The following is a 16,659-nucleotide window of genomic DNA, read 5'->3' on the forward strand; positions in this document are numbered from 1 at the left end:
AAATACCTATTTTGGTTTTTTGAGACAGGGTTTCTCTGTGTAGTTTTGGTGCCTGTCCTGGATCTCGCTCTGTAGACCAGGCTGGCCTCGAACTCACAGAGAGCCACCTGGCTCTGCCTCCCGAGTGCTAGGTTTAAGGCATGAGTCACAACCACCACCACCTCCAACCACCCCCCACCCCCAGCTAGGTGATTTCTTAAAAGAAACTGCTATGGAGGGAGTAGTCTATAAAGGGCCTCCAACAGGTAATATTGGAGCTGAAATCTCAAAAGTGAGTGTGAGAGAGCTATGTAGAAATGAAGGGATGGGATACAGAAGTTGTACCTGAAGGCAGGAGAGAGTTCAGGATGTCTTAGCATAGAAAGGCCAGTGTGTTTAGGGAAGAGTAAATGAGGGAAACATAGTGTGTATGGTGTCCAAGATGTACAGGAGCCAAATCAGGCAGAACTGCATAGGTCAACTGAGTTCAACTGTATTAGGAGATAAATGAGTCATTAATTTAAACCAGAGAAGAGACATATCTTTTTAAATTTTGTCTGTGTGGGGATGTGCATGTGGGGACCAGCCAACCTGTTGAACAGTACCTGAATAGGGGAGTGAGTAGTAAGAAAAGACAGAGACAGAAGATAGAATTGGGAGGGCTCTCAGTGAATATAGCAGCAGCCCCAAATTTATTTCTCATAGCCTTTTTATACCCAAAGCAAGGAGGGCAAAAGACTTCCTCACCATGCTTCAAGGAACAAACAAGCATAAACACCTTAATTCTCAAAACATCTAGTAACCACACCTTTGGCCAGTCATCCTGTTATTCAGCCTTGAGGAGCAAAGAAAAGTTTAAACTCTCTGACCTTAAGTCAAGATGGAATCAAGCCACAAGCTGGAGTCACTGTGGACTCTCACATGTGTATACATGAGTGCAAATACTTCCAAAGTATTTGACAAAGAAGAAGATGTCAGGTACTCTGGAGCGAGATTTATAGGCAGTTGTGAGGCTCCTGATGTGGGTGCTAGGAACGTTTTTTCAACATAGCAGCTGGTAGAGCATTTTTATATGCTATGTTAGTGGTGACAGACACCTGAGATATCAGTTTAAAGAAGGGAAGATGTATATTTGGCTCACTCTTCAGGATTTCAGTTAGTTCTGGGTCAGCTGGACCCCTGCTATGGACCTGAGGTAGCAGAGAATATTGTGATGGCAGAAGCATGTTGTAGAGTGGCCCCCCTCACGATAGTCAGCTAGCAGAGAAGAGAATGCATGCTTGAGTGGTCTTCCTCCTTCTACTGGGTCCCCCGCCTACTGAACAAGCCTTCTCCTCTTAGGTAATCTTCTGTGGAAATGCCCTCATAGACACAACTAGGGATATGTTTTACTAATCTCAAAGGCATTCCTCAATCCAACCCAATCCAATCAAAATTAAGGAGAAAGTGATGACGTCAGACAGAGTAGTCACAAAGATAGGTGCAGAGTTCTCTAGAAAGAGGCAAGGGATCTTTTTTTAAATAAAGTTTTATTTTATGTGCATTAGTGTTTTACCATGGGTTTGAGATGGCTCAGTGGTTAAGAATACTGGCTGCTCTTCCAGAGGCAAGAGATCTTTGATAGTAGGGAAGCTAGAGAAAATGGCCACATGAGCACGGTATGCCCTATAAGGGACCTACTGGGTGATGTTGCCTAGAGTGTGACTCTCCATACGAAAGGCAATGCAAAGCCTACCTAGACAGGGTCAGCTTTTTCAGTCTTACAACTTCCCCGTCATGGGGCTGTTGAAAGGCCAGCTGGTGCGGTGAGCAAAGGCCCCAACAGGAACCGAGTGAAAAGGGGAGTCACATTCAAGAAAACCTGTCGTCTCAATTGTCTCACTGTGCACGGTGTCATTCCTGAGTGAAGGAACTCATTTTGTGTTATTAACAGCACAGTGCAATTAGGATTGTGTCTCAACCTAACATTGTTCATGGAGAGATCATACATGGTTTAACCTGCAGCAGGGTCAACTAATGGCGCCAACAGCAACACACTGAGAATAAAAATGGGCAATTCCAAGGACATTGGTATGTGCTGCTGGTTGGCTTGTCTGAGATGGACCTGCAATGGACAAACCCGAAAATAGAAGAGGAGTTCCCTTTTACGGACAAGATCCACATCATAATAGAGAGGAAGAAAGGGCTCCTGCTCCCTGGACGGGAAGCTCTCTTTAGAAGCCTGAAGGATAATCCCTTCAGGTAGCGATTAAACTCCACTGTCACCCCAGGTGGACATTCACACTGACAGAATACAAAGCTGACTTTGAATGGACTCTGCTCAGTTACTGGGCAGGATGAAAGCACAGTATCCACAGCCGAGCAGGGTGTGGCCGGGAGCTGGTATAACTGAGTAGAAAGCACAGCACAGCCGCAGGGACCACGGTGACTACTGGGATGAGCTCAGGCTTCCTGGATCATCCTGCTGACTTCAGAGACTCCTGATAACCGTCTCTTCAGACTCAGATCAGCTCTGATAAGAACATGGGGGGTGGGGAGAGAGTTCAGTGGGTCAAGTGCTTGCCACATAAACATGAGAACTTGAGTTCTATCTCCAGCACTCATGTAAAAAAAAAAAAAACACATCAGGGTGCGGGGGCCGAGGTTAGAATTACTGGCCACTCCCCCAGCTACATGACTGCACATGCGCTGTCCAGTAGCCAAGCAAGGGGATTAGTCATTCCAGGGCTTTGTGTCCTATGTAATCCATGCGCTGCATGATCATGTAATTTGCACACGGCGTGATCACATAATCTATGTGCATGCGTAGTGTAGCTACATAAGCCCATATGCGCATGTATATATGCATATGGGGTAACTATAAAAGCAGGTTCCACCTATTCCTTCCCTCTCTTCCTGAATGGTCATTCCACAGGCCTATGCACACCCCATCTATTCCCTTCCCTTAATAAGCTCTTATAGTGGGTTTCGTTGTGCCTCGTGGCTTCTTTCACGTGGTAAACAGTGCCGCTTAATACATAACATTGTGCCACTTAATAGTGGGGTGGGGGACATGGTGGCATGTGCTTATAATCCTAGTGCTGGGAAGCGAAAACAGGAGACTCCCTCAGTCTGATGAGCCAGACTAGCCAATTGACAGGCCCTAGGCCCCAATGAGAGACACTATCTCAAAAAACAAGGTGTATGTGTCCTGGAAAATTGCACACACACACACACACAGAGGGAGGTGGAGAGAGGGGGAGAGAAGGAGAGAGAGAGAGAGAGAGAGAGAGAGAGAGAGAGAGAGAGAGAGAGAGAGAGAGATATGTTTTAATTTCAAGGTAGGGGGAATGTTCCTGTACGTGCAGGTATACATATATGTGCAAGTATGTGTGCATATGTGTGCATTTGCACATGGAGGCCAGAGGACAACCACAAGTATCCGTTCATCAGTCCATCTTGTTTCTGAGATAGGGTCTCTCGTTGGCCTAGAACACGCCCATTAGGTTAGGCTGACCAGCAGCAAGCCCGTGGGATCTCCCTGTCTCTGTCTCCTGGCACTGCTATTACCAGCACATGTTGCCATGCTCAAGTATTTTTTGTTTTAACATAGGTACTGGGGACCAAACTTAGGTGTCCATGGCAAACACTTTACCAGCTTAGCTATCTCCCCAGCCTCCAAAATACACACACACACACACACACACACACACACACACACAGCTTTGAGAATAGACAATTCCATTTTAGGGTATAGGAACAGAGTGGGACGCACACTTGCAATCAACTCTTTTCATCTATAAACCATATCAAATCACTTAGAGTCATCAAGAAATTCCTCTAATCACCAAGAAGGCCTCCAGAGGCACACCCATGATAACATGCACACCCAATGAATCACTTAGCAGAGCAAGTATCTCAGGAAACATAAGCACAAAATTCAAGATGAAACACCATCCCACAGTAGGGCAATCCTAAAAGCATCTGGTATTGTGTGCTGGCTTCAGAGCTGGAGCTAACACTACACACAGCCTCTGAGTCACCATGCTACTCCGATTGAACGAAGTCCATGTGTTCTTAGACACATTAGCCTGCCAAGATCCATCCCTGAGTAAGGCTAAGAGCAACTTTTGTATGGAGTACCTGCTGCAAATCTCACATACTCTTCTTAGGTGGATTGTTCAACTCTCCTTAGGACTGGTTTTCATATTCCATCTGTGGCTGACTTGTAGTCTTTCCTCGATAAATATTATTTGAAAATGATGCCTCCCAAAGCTTTTTCCCAAATCTCACCAATAGTCTGTCCATGTGTATCCTTTTCCAAGAGTCTCTGTGAATTTGTCTGTTACACAAACTAAAAATATGTTGAGGGATCTGGAGGAACCATTTCCCCTTGGGTAAACTTATCATGCCCTTAAGTGTATTCCCTTAAATAGAGTTTTGTTAACGTCACAGGTCAGTGTGTTAGGGTGACTCATGCCCATCTTTCCCTGAACTTTTAGTGTAGATAAAGGAAGACATGATGGGGAGGACAGGTTTAAGCACAAGAGACAAGCATGGTTCACCCAGACATTGTTTGCCCTAGAAAGACAGAGACAGGGAAGCCAGAAGACAAAGACAGAGATTCAAACACAGCTCCTCCATGACTGACAATGGTGGTCCATGCCAGGGAGCCCATCATAAATAAAAAACCCTCAGTCAAAAGTGCACTTAATACACCTAACCTAACCATCATCACAGCCTAGCTGACTCTGCCTTAGGCTTGCTCAGAACATTTATTTATATCACTCTACAGTGGGTAAAATCAATTAACATAAGACCATGCTGAAAATCTCATTTAATTCATCACATACTGCATGGAATGAAGAGCAGACATGCTGCCCATTGTACGTCATCATTCGTACCCAGCTAAAAGCACACTGAAGCTAAAGAACACTGGAAGCATGAACTTAATTACATGCCAGGGAAGCTACAGCGGCAGGGTTTGGCCGTGGAGGCTGGTGCTTTTGTGGCTGACTGAGAGCTGTGGTGGGAGATTACACCCAACTCCAAAACAGATCAAAATTTAAAATTTGAAGTATGGTTTTGACTGAAGACCTGTCTCTCTCATACCAACACCCAGTCAAAAAAATAATAATTGGAGCCATCATGAAATCAGGAGCCATCTACACAGCAGTGAGTAGAGAGAGGAGTGGGGATCCAGACAAGTTGTAGGTTGTTGACCATGGTCCTGAGAAATAGTTGTTACTAGGCCTGGTTCCTTCCCCAGGGCTGAGATGCTAGCACCCTTGTAGAACTCTCTTCTGGATTTTAGGCCACCTGAAGAACGAGGTGGAGGCAGGAGAAAATGTGGAGAGACAAGAGTAAAAGAGATGGGCAGAGGTGTTGGAGGGATCTAGTCTCTCTGGTTGCAAGAGAGAAATAAAAACTATTTGCTGGGCATTTTCAACTAAATCATAATTAACAAGAAAAAAAAATCACCGATCACACTTAAACTAGATCTTTGAAGGCTACTAAGAAGTGATGACCCTCCATGTGAGGGTGAACGCTTCAACAACTGAGTGTGGTGAGGTGGTGAGCAGAACTCAGCTACCAAGAACTGAAATGTCTGTGTGCATTGAGTCACAGCAGCATTCTTGTCATCCCCCAGTGTCTCCTTGAGAGATCTCATCCATTCCCATGGTTTCAGAGTCATTCAAGTCTAGTGACTCCAACTCCGCTTCCATGGGTGACCTCTTCTTTGAGTTCCAGAACATAGAAACCAACTACTTCTCTCCCATCTCCTCCTGTGTGATTCCTAAGATGTGAATCCTCCCGTCAACGTGCCCACGGGGAGTAAACAGTTGACAGGACAAAAAAAAAAAAATAATGGAACTTAAGGGACTGGGGAGATAACTCAGCCCAAAAGTGTTTTCCACACAAGCATGAGGACTGAGTTTTATCCACAGCACCCTCGTGAGAAAAGCCAGGCGCGGTGACTCCTGTCACCCTAGCACTGAGGAGGCAAGGACAGGAGGATCCCTAGGGCTTACTAGTCTGACTAGTCCCAGCTGCCAATGAGAGACCTTGTCTCAACAAACGAGGTGTTTAGCTCCCAAAGGACGACCCCGAAGTTAACATCTGGTCTCCATATGCATACGCCCATACACACAAAATGTCATACTCAATCTAATATCACGAAGCATAAATCATTCTCTTAACAGTGAGGGAGTTCTTTACCTGAGTCAGAAACTTAGACATGAACCATGGTAGATGTATATACCTAGAGAAAACAGTGGATGCAGAGGACAAACCTTGGGTGGGGATAGTTCTTGCTGGTGGCAATCACAATTCAAAACGACTCTTTTCCACATATCTAAAGAAATAACCACTGAGCAGGTGGCTGCCTCTGCAGTGATGGCTACAGCCATGATGGGGAACACCGTCCGTCAAATAACGGTAGCAACTATGATTCTCAACTCCAAAAAGTCATAAGATTGAAGGAAAGAGTGATGGCAACTCACATACTAGGGAACTTATGATGGAGTCAAGAGTACAGAGCCCCAGATTTCTAGAGCCAGGACTGGACTTAAAGGATGGAGAGTACAAATGTGTCGCTTTTGACAGTTGGTGGTCAACAGACGCTCCCTACGCTGTAAAGGTAGCAAAAGCCAAAGTCGTGGATCCGATTGGAAAAGTTGGGTCCTCTCCCTGGTGGAGGTGCTAGGACAGCTTAGCAAGAAACCTTTACTTGGGTATACATAGCCAGCACTGTCATGTTGCCCTAGAGAGGTTTATAAATGTCATCTTAGTGTCATTTGCACCTGAATTTTCTTCTGATGCAGCCAGGACCCCTTGAACCTCAGATGGATGTCAAGGTGATACAGGATTGTTCATAGGTTTCAGAACACGGTGCCTAAGGGCCTCTGAGGGTCAGGGTCTTGGATGTGAACCAAACCCAAGATAACCCAAAAATCACACATGTAGTAACAAAATGGCATTTGGAGAAAGAACAAGCTTAAGGGAGAAGGTGAGTGGGGAGTAGAGTGATCACCAGCTCAGGAACTCATCTCAAGGTCAAGGGCTTGGGCACAGGTGAAAAGTACACTGTTATAGGTAGGCAACCATTGGGCACCCCTCCGGATGTAAAGCTTTCCAATGGGCCACTGGCCTTTCTGTGTAGTTTTTTAATCTTTTTTTTTTTTTTTTTTTTTTTTTTGGTTTTTCGAGGCAGGGTTTCTCTGTGTAGCTTTGCGCCTTTCCTGGAACTCACTTGGTAGCCCAGGCTGGCCTCGAAATCAGAGATCAGCCTGGCTCTGCCTCCCGAGTGCTGGGATTAAAGGCGTTCGCCACTACTAGAAGGTTCCTAGATGTTGTTCTAATGTGTGCCCATTGTATTTCAATTGAAAAATGAAATACAATGGGCACACATTAGAACAACATCTAGGAACCTTCTAGTAATTGAGTACAGAGCGAGGCAAGAAACTGCACCCACAAATACATGCATTCCAGAAGTTTTATTACTGACAAAAACCAAGAGAGGAGGAGAGGAAAGAGTCCTTTGAAGCAAGGATTGAATGCCTTTTACAATATGTCATGCACATGAGAATTTACTGAGTCACAAATTCTGGTCAGTGTTTTATTCTCCCCCCTCCTTCCAGATTGTTCTATTTTATAAATATTTGTACTCTGACGATAATGTGACTCCTTTTGTACAGCCACACTGACTCCCTCATGAAGAGCTGCATTTTGAGTCAGAAGACATCTTCAACATTGAGATTTACAAAGAACTTAATAAATACAAACATAAATAGATGGGCTCTGAATACTATATTCCAAGCATTCTCTTCCTTTATATACTTGCAAATTATACACCAGCTTGCAGAGCATCTCAACAAGCAGGGTGTAAATCTTCTCAGAATCCGAGCACCTTGGAGATGCTTTCATCTGCAGCCATTAATTAGGGCGGTTAAACACTGCCTTCCTTGAAGGCAGGCTCTGTCTTTGCAGACTGTGGAAGCCAAACGTGGAAAAGACTGAGTATTACCTGAGGATTACAACAGTTGGTTGACATAAAGAATTCATAATCTATTCCAGACACAGGCTTTAAATGAGTCTAGCAGTGGACAGGATCTCGCATGGTGTGAGCCAAAATCCTTGGGAACATCCTATTCCGGGGAAACAGGCTGTTTTGTGGTTTGCGGGCTCACGAGTGAGTCAGAATTGGCCTCACTGCTTCACTTTTGAAACCGTTACTTGGCACCAGCACAGTGACACACTAATGGCCCAAAATGCAATTAGCTATTATCCATCCTCGTTAAGCAGCAGCCTGGTTGCCCCTGGCATACATGGGAGATGCAGTAAATGTGGCATGCCTCGCCATGCAGCAGGTCCCGGTTCAGAGGAGATTAAAGAACTCACATTACACAAGATATTTTTTGTAGACTCCAAAAACTATTTTTTAAAGAAAAATCACCTGCCAAATTAAATGTTTTATAGCATACTATAAATGCAGTGTCTAAGAGGTTCTGGGCTCCCTCTGGAATAGTGTGATATTTTAATAATATTTATCATTTTTCTCCTGTAGTTAGAAAGTAGGGTCAGAAATGCACAACATATAAATTGGTTTCTATAGCCTTTGATTAAAAAAAAATGTGCTTGTATTACATCATTTTAGTGGCTCTTGAATTCTGACAAGACATTATCAGCTCTCCAAAAGTGACAACATCTCCCTGGGGCATAAAACTCCAATATGGTGAAGCTCAGACACCTTTCCTTCCTAACTCAAGTCCTAAAAAGAGGAAAAGAAGGTTTTATCACCTGTCTGCAAATGCAGAGCCAGTACCAGGGTGACAATGACCCAGTCCTCATGACTCAACAAGAAGGCTATATTAATTCAGAGTAGCCAGAGTGGCAAACCTGGATGACAGAAAGATCCAGAGCCCTCATTCCTTGCCCTGCCTCACCTCTCCCAGCAGGCTCTAATCACCAGCAGTGACATCTATCAGTTTCCTTAATGTGCAGCAATGGGATTTATATTGCTTTCTGTGATGGGCTGTCTGTCGAGCTTGTGAACCCTGATCCTTTGGGCTTGGCTATAGTGTGGGACATGCACATTGAGACCATTGGTGACAGTGTATTGACAGCCTCCATTAATGCCCTCCCTGTCCATCTTAGTTACCTTTTTACTAATGTGACAAAGCACCATGGCCAAGTCAACTTATAAAAGAAAGCCTTTAATTGAGGCTTGCTTACAGTTTCAGAGGGTGAATCCATGACCATCATGGTAGGGAACATGGAAGCAGACAGAGAGGCATTGGCACTGGAGAATTAGCTGAGAGCTCATATCTGATCCATAAGCACGAGGCAGAAGTTGGGGGTGGGGAGAGAACTGGGAATGTTGTGGGCTTTTTAAACCTCAAAGATCTCCCCCAGTAACACACCTCCTTCAACAAGAACACACCTCCTACTCCTTCCCAAACAGTTCTACCAACTGCAGAACAAGCATTCAAATATATGAGCCTACAGAGGCCATTCTTATTCAAACCACCACACTATCTATCTCAATGTGTTTCATTCTGTAGTTTTGTCATCCCTGTCCACTTTGACTCTGTGCCAGGACATGTGGCATCCTAAGTCAATGGGATAGTATCCAATACAACAATGAAAAGGCTTTTTAAAAAACATGTTAAGAAGGGGCTGGGGGAAAGCCCAGTAGAATGCTTGCCTACCATGCACAAGGCCCTGGGTTCAGTTCCTAGCATCCACATAAACCAGGCAAGGACACAGGACTGAAATCTCATTATTTTGGAGGTGAATACAGGGTGATCAGAAGCCCAAGGTCATTTTAAGCTCTATAGAGGATCCAAGACAAGCCTGGGCTACATGATACTCGATATCTCGTGTGTGTGTGTGTGTGTGTGTGTGTGTGTGTGTGCGCGCGCATGCGCACGCGCCAGGACTATAAAGATAACTACTATGTATTCTCACTCAGGGAAAGGTAGGAATAGGAGGTGATAAAAGGGAAGTTGATGATTTTGTGCAAAAATACAGTTAGAGAGAAGGAACACTCTAGTGTTGAGAGCACAGTGGATGACTAGAACTAACAATAATTTGGGTGTGTATGAAAATAACAGAAATCACAGAATTAAACAGGAGACATGCTTCAGAAACATGATAGATGAAAGAAATGCTTCATGTTTCAGACAACGGACATGCTAATTACTGATTTAACCTTTTTCCATTACATATATGTACCAAAATATCACAGTGTAGCCCATAAATATATACAGTTATTTTGAGGTTAAAATATATTTTAAGCCAGGTATGATGGCACACAGCTTTAATTCCAGCACTTGGGAGGCAGAGGCAAGTGGATCTCTGTGAATTCCAGGCCAGAAAGAGTTATGTAGTGAGACCATATCTCAAAGTAAAATGGATGGATGGATAGATATAGATAGACAGACAGATGATAGATTAAAAGCAGATAGTCATGAAAAATAGTATTTGAGCAGTCTCTTCTCCCTCTGAGATTGTCATAAGAGCATGTACAGGCTAGCCCATGAACATGCCTGAGCTACTTTGAAGAAGAATGTGTGAGACACTAAAAAAAAAAAAAAAAAAATAGACCCATGGTGAGCTAAACAACCCAGCTGGGACCACCCTGAGCTGGACGACCTTTGTCCCATTCACCAGCTGGGCAGCTTCACAACTGTGCTCAGCTGTGAGTGGCTTAAACTACCCCAGTCCTAAGAGCTATCCAGCCAACCCCTGGATAGATCTTACGGGAAAGAACAAATGGCCGTTGCTTTAAGCCATTTGTTGAGGGGGAGCTTGTTCCATGGTATTGTGTGGGCAATGGTTATAGAGCAAGATCTGATTTCTTTTATGGTCATAGAAGAGAGTGTGAATGTCTCTATCACGAATACTGCCTCACCATCCTTCCTTAAAGTAGATGTGGAACAAATTCTAAGATAACCACTTGCAAGGTCACTGAATCATTGCATCTGTCTGAGGCACCCACAAGAGATGATGTCATCCTCTGGCCTTGAGCTCTGCAGTGTTCACACCAGCACGGAGACACAAGCACTGTTTCACTGTTGTTTCCCAGAATGCATTGCAGTAGAATCCCAAACGTTATCATCTGTACGTACGCGCCTGATGTTTCACAAACGGGACTTGTCACCTTGCCCGTTTTGTTACGAGCTGGAGAGATGACTGTGTTTAGGGTGGGGGTGAATAGGTGACAGTCCTGGAGACTGGAGTTTAGACAGGGCTGAGAACTGGAAAAGGACTGGTGAGTCACTGTCTGGAGCCTCCTCTCCTGGCTCTGCTAGAATGGAGTCCAAACCAGTACAGAGCTTCACACATCATCAAAGCTCCTCAGTGCACAAGTCAAGTCCAGATCAGAAGAAACCATCAACTAGGCTTAATTAAATAGGATCCTACAAAATCTCAAAGAGAAATATCATATAAAATGTGTGCGTGTGGCTGGTGAGAGGACTCGGCAGGGAAGTTCAGTGCCCAGAACCCACATAACGGTGGAGGGAGAGGATCAATTGCACAGGACTGGCCTCTGACTGCTCCATGTGTGCCGTGGTATGTGCACTCACCCATACACCACATACATGCACACACATTAATAAGATAAAAACATAATATTTCTAAAGTACCAGTGTGGCTGGAGAGATGGTTCAACAGTCAGAAGCCTGTGCTGCACTTGGGAGAATTAGGTTTGGTTTAAAGCACCCCCACCAAGTGGCTCACGACCTTCCTGTAACTAGTTCCAGGGGACCCAGTGCCTTCTGGCCTTCACACTCGTGTGGTACACATAAACTCACAAAGGTGTATGTACACCCATTTTAGTACCAAGGAGCTGGAAAGAGGTTCAGTGGGTAAGAATGCTTGCTGCACAAACATGAAAACTTGAATTCAAATCTCCAGACTAAAACAACAACAACAACAAAGCAAAACCATACATGCCTGTAACCCCAACTCTGTGTGGAGCAGAGACATGAGGCTTACCAGGCACGAAGGGCCTTCAGCAAAGACCAGGGAAGTACACAGAGGCTTCTCCGCACATACAGCCATCTCAGACCCCAGGGCACCTGTGGAGCCCCAAATCACCGGCACACCTTTTGCTTCTGCTCTTCAGGAAAAGTTCAGGAGAAAGACCTAAGGAGAGAAAGAAAAGTCCCGAGAGACAGAGATGCCTGGTCGAGGGTAAACGCTGGAACAAGAAGAAAGCCTGGGTTTCTTCACTCAGGGAAATCTCCAGGACCTTTCTGAGTGCTAAGCTAATGAACTCCAGTACCACAGGGCGATGGGGAGGAAATGATGTGACATGATCCAAACCACAGATCTGAGTACAGCTGTCCATTCTGAGCTGGCTCCATATGTACAGACACAGACAGACAGACACACACACACACACACTCCTCCTCAGAGGATGTACGATGAGGTTAAGAAAGCTCTATCTGGGGCCAGTCTGAAGAGAATATCGTGAACAAAGGTACCGGTCAGGACACATGGGGACACGTAGACAGATGTGCTCTAATCTAGCAGGCAGTTCTAGGACAAACCCCGCCACCTTTACCGGCACTGTCTCGAACCATTTGGTGGAATGATTCCTCTCCATTTCATTCAAGTCTGTGTCCACTAGCAACAGCAAATTGAATCTATCTCAGAAGGCTGCTGTGGAAGACAGCCATTCAAACTCTTAATTCTCTGGCCCTGACATTTCCTTTCCAATTAGGCTCAAACAAAACCAATTTCTGCCCAGCCTTCTGGATATAAAATTCAAGGTGCTCTTCAGAGGAGGCCTAAAAGGCAGGCAAGTTCTGCAAATGTCTTACGGTCGGTCTCCCAAAGGCCTGCCAACTTCTTTAAATCCTTCCACATTCTCTATCTGTATTGTTGAGCTCCTATGAAAACTGAGCTTGAAATGAAATGTAAAGTGCTTGAGTCTTTTAATCAAAGGAGCCTTGAGAAGTGCATTCTTATGGTTATTAGTTGTTGTCCCAACAGATAACTGCTCTTTTGTCGTCTAAGGGCTGTTCTTTGCACTGTTTGAAACATAGTTCGAATTAGACCGGCTGGTATAGTTTGGATCTTGCCTCCCTGGCCACTGTGATCTCCTGGAGAGGGCACACATCCCCACGTGGAGTAGCTCCAGCCTTCCCTCTGAAGGTTCACATTTGTGACAAACGGACAGCATTTTGACCAGAGAAAAGAATGTTAGTATCCATATGTTCATGGAACCATTCACAATTCAAAATCAGAGGAATGGGAAATGGTTGAGACCAAAATGCCTTCTTCAGGGAAGCGGGAGGAGTGAGGGGGCTCCAGTCAGTTTCACGGGGACAGCACCCACCTTGTAGAGAAAGGATTGAACCAGAGAGCAGTCCTCTAGGACCTGGTCCTCTTGGTTCTGTGTGTGGTGTTTCATTTTCAGTCTTTTCCTCAGGGATTTAGTCCTTCCTGACTAAGGGAGTTACCGTAGGAAGATTAAAGATAGTTATGTTCCTCTTTGGCAATGTAGTCTTTGGGTACACAAGGGGACTTCAGAGAAAGCCCACTCCTGAGTTACTGGAGAAACAGAGCAAGGCCAGCATGGGAGCCAAAGAGGAGACCTTAAGGTTGCTTCCTCTGCGGCAGGCAAAAAGCACACACTATAGAATGCCATTTTCTGAGCCCCAACAACATTGAACATGAGGGCAACCTAGTCTCTGAGCTAGAATTGAAAGACTGTAAACCACGGAGGCGACTTAGACCAGAAGGCCTTCAGAAGTAAAAGAAGTCTCGTAGTCTATTTGTAACAGGTCAAGTGAACATTCCCGGCTGACCATGCACAGCACTCTTGTTTACAGCTGACACTCTCTCCTGCCTAGCCACAGCTGCAGCACAGCAGCATCGTAAACTTGACAAGCTCATGCAGGTATGGCCTGACAACACCTCTTTGCCACAAGCTTTTCCCATCCTACCCTGAGACTCTCCTGTGACCAGGAAGCATCGGCCTGGACAAGAGCGACTCAAAAGTGCATGGGGGAGGAGGGAACATCACCCCCTGAGATAATCCTGGACCACAGTAAAATATGGCAGCATATAAATGCCTCCTGCCCTCTGCTTACTTCCAAGTGAGCAACTCTGAGGTACTTCAAATGGTACTGTGGGATGAAAAACTCAGTCACTCTAGAAGTGGCTACCAGAGCTCTGTGACTTTGAACAAGCTGTTGAAGGTCTCTAGGACTCTGCTTCAATATATATGTGGGAGATACTTCCAGGAGTGGTGGCACACATCTGTCTACATTCGAGCACTTGGGAGGTTGTCTTAGTCAGGGTTTCTATTGCTGTGAAAAGACACCATGACCACAGCAACTCATAAGGAAAACATTTAATTGGGTGGCTTATAGGTCAGAGGTTCAGTCTATTATCATTGTGGTAGAATATGGCAGCATGCAGGGAGACATGGTGCTGGAGATGGAGCTGAGGGTCCTACATATTGACTTGCAGGCACCAGAAATTGGTCTGTAACACTGGGCATGGCTTGAGCATATATGAGACCTCAAAGCCCACCTCCACAATGACACACTTCCTCCAACAAACCCATACCTACTCCAACAAAGCCACACCTCCTAACAGTGCCATTCCCTACGAGCTTATGAGAGCCAGTTACATTCAAACCACCACAGAGGTCGAGACAGATAAGGAGTTCAAGGTCTTCCTTGGATATGTAGTGAATTTGAGGTGAGTGGGCTGTATGAGACCCAGTCCCAGACAACAACAACACACAGAGAGAGAGAATGAAGGGGTGTATGATGGGTAGTTTAATAGCCAGCTTGATGCAGCCGAGAATCACCTGGAAGTCCTCAATGAGGAACTGTCTGGATTAGGCTATCTGTAAGGAATTTTTTTTTAATGGAGTTAATTGAGGTAGGAAGACCCACCTTAAATGCAGACCACACTGCATTTGTGGGCTGGATCCCAGACTGAGGGGAAAGGAGAGCATCAGCAGAGCATGGGCAGGCAGACGCACACTCACTCACTGCTCTTGACAGTAACTGTGAGTCCCCGCCCCCTTGACTGCCCTGCAATGATGGACTCTATGCAGAACTGTGAGCCAAACAGACCTATTCTTCCTCCAGCTACTTTTGTCAGAGTATTCTATCACAGCAACAGGAAGTGAAACTAATACAGGATGGATGCCTTCAAATGCTTCGAAGTTTCCGTATCCTGGCAGATCATGTATAGATATCATTCCTTGTGGCTGGTGAACCTTCGAAGTTTGTTACAATAAATGTGTCATTTTTGTTGTAGATTTTAAGTAAAATGTTCCAGCTGAAGCTGCCCTGGCCAAAAACTTGAGCCCCCTGCGTCCCTAAGTCTTAAACAACAGCTCCCCTGTGGTCCTGCCCCTCTGCCCCAGCTTCCACTAATTTATCTCACCCACATTATACTGAACAAGCCAGGTGGCCTGACCAAGTACCCCCTGTGAAGGAGCCCTGGGCACCACCGCCCATCACAGTGGCACACAGGAGCAGATCTGTCCTCACGTTAGTTCACTCTCACCCTGGAGGGCAGTAGCAAGTGATTCTTCAGTGGTTGAGCGTGCAGGAGACAACTTGTGAATCATAACCCGCGCTCCAGTGGTGAGCAACCCAGATCTGGCTTCCAGACAAAGCGATATGGAAAAGGCAGGGGTGTGGCGGTGGGGGTGGAGCAAGAAAAAGAGGTAGTAAGGAAGAGCTCTGGAGGAGTGGAACATGCTTCTAAGAGAAAGGGAGGAGACTGGATGCCACGGGCAGTGTGGGTCCAGCAGAACTTGTTCTAACCCCACTTGGCTAGCATGTGCTATTCCTTCAAAATAGTTTTCAACCTTCACCTTAACAGTGAACAGGAAGAGAAATTTTTACCTTATGAGTTGCGTGCGTGCATGTGTGCCTGTGTGCATGTGTGCATGTTTGGATGTGCACATAGGAGCCGGAGTTTGGCATTCAGCATCTTCCTCTGACATGCTCTACCTTATTTTTTGAGACCAGGTGTCTTCGCTGAGCCTGGACCTCACCAATATGGCTGGTCACCGGCTAGGCAGTAAGCTTCGGGGATTGGTTTGTCTCTGCCCCTCCCCTTAAAGACACAGGCCAGAGGCAACGGCTGGTGGTATTCCACAGGTGCCTTCACCTTGGCTTTTGAGACAAGGTCTTCTGTTGGTCTGAAGCTCACCGATGAGGCTAAGCAAGCTGGTCAGTGGGCCCCAGGGATTCACCTGTCTCCACTTTTCCCTGCTAGAGTTAGAAGCACATGCTGTCAGGCCTGGCTTCTGTACAAGGATTCTGGGAACTTCATTCTTGTGCGTCAAATACACTACTGACTGAGCTATCTATCTAATCACTGGTAGGTTATTCTGAAGTATAAAGAAAACAGCACCTCTGAAGAACCTACAATAATAAAGCAGAGCCTCCTTTAGGACCTATGATTAATAATTTGAATTTTTCAGCATAATAAGCAACACAGCCCTTGGCTGCATTCCAAATGAAACTCACAAATAGTCCCAAACTACTCACATTACCTTTCATAGAATTATTCAACAAAACATCATCTAGTGCCTGCCGAAGACCAGGCTGTGAGAAGAAGGTCCACACCTTTCTAGCAGAGCCGCTTAAGACCGGAAGGTGAATGAGTAAAGAATGGGGCTGGATGGGTGGGTGGAGAGATGCAGAGGAG

Source organism: Peromyscus californicus, unplaced genomic scaffold, assembly GCF_007827085.1.
Source record: "Peromyscus californicus insignis strain IS unplaced genomic scaffold, ASM782708v3 Scaffold_12__1_contigs__length_115047231, whole genome shotgun sequence".
Classification (NCBI taxonomy): domain Eukaryota; kingdom Metazoa; phylum Chordata; class Mammalia; order Rodentia; family Cricetidae; genus Peromyscus; species Peromyscus californicus.